Raw genomic sequence first — 1071 nt, forward strand, 5'->3', positions numbered from 1 at the left:
AGGAGAGGGGAAGGGGGGGAGAGGGAGAACCTGTACGAGTGGAAGAGGGATCTGCCTCAAACATTTCCACGAGTTTTCTTGGAGCAACCGAGGGAGGGGGGGTTACTGAAAAGCTTGTTTTGCAAAGAAGGAAAAGGCTCTCACCGTGATCGCGGCGCTGCACCAAACCCCTCTCTTTCTTGTATTTTCTTCTTCCTGCGGTTTGCAAATAAATCCAGCCCTAAAGCAAAAAAAAATTCTTTTCCAAACTCTGCTTTAGTCCAACTTGCAAATTAGAGTAAGAATAATCACCATGTAAAAAGTCCAGAGCAAAGTTAGGTCCCTCACCCCAGATCGATTATAAATACGCGTGTGTGTGTGTATTATAATAATAAAAACACCTCTCCGGATCGGGGTGGGTTTTCTTTGCTCCTAAAAAGAAATCGCTCTGTCTCTCTCTCTCACACACACACTTTTTTTCTCAATGAACAGAAGGCCGAATCGCCAATACCAAGTGACTTTTTTGTTGTTGTTGCAAATGATCAGGAGGAAGGGGAAAGCCAAAGAAAACAAAATAAAGTGGATCTAAAATAAAATCCCAAAGCTTTCTTCCACTGAGCTCCTCCAAAAAAGCAGCTTGTGCAATGTAGCCGTTCTGCTGAAAAGCTGCTTGCTGCAAGCTCCTCTCCCCTCTCTCTCTAGCTTTCTCGCTCCCTCTGCGAGCGTGTGTGTTGCAGGCAGCTCTGTGGTTTGCAGTCGGGGGGGGGGTGTTTTGGGAGCGCAGCGGATTTGTGGTGGTGGTTGTTGTTGTGTGTTTGGAGGAGGTGGAGGAGGAGGAGGAAGATTTGAGATCTGAGCTGTAGGGGCTCGGCGTTTTTCTGCTCGCTCGCTCTCTCCCTCTCTCTCTTTTTCTTTCCGGAGGAGGTAGGGTGATCTCTCTGCAAAAGCAGCAGTAAATGGCGTCATGTGGATCTGAGGAGGAACAGAGCAGTTGTTGTCCCAGAGGATATATCGCATCCGGTCCCAGCTCATTGGCTCTGCGGGGCTACATTCACTGGCGCTCCCAGCGCCCTGCCAGCACTCCGAGCTGCG

General features: G+C 49.0%; 1 protein-coding gene across 1 annotated transcript in view; it reads right to left on the reverse strand.

Moving 5' to 3' along the window:
* SPRY2 (sprouty RTK signaling antagonist 2) overlaps positions 1-699 on the reverse strand; it is a 6040-nt gene extending 5341 nt beyond the window's left edge. The window contains exon 1 of the mRNA XM_026066596.1: positions 145-699. The gene's annotated coding sequence lies outside the window, so the exon portion shown is untranslated. The remainder of the gene's footprint in view (positions 1-144) is intronic.
* Positions 700-1071: the final 372 nt, after the last annotated feature.

The sequence above is a fragment of the Apteryx rowi genome, unplaced genomic scaffold (assembly GCF_003343035.1).
Source record: "Apteryx rowi isolate R43461 unplaced genomic scaffold, aptRow1 scaffold_244, whole genome shotgun sequence".
Taxonomy (NCBI): domain Eukaryota; kingdom Metazoa; phylum Chordata; class Aves; order Apterygiformes; family Apterygidae; genus Apteryx; species Apteryx rowi.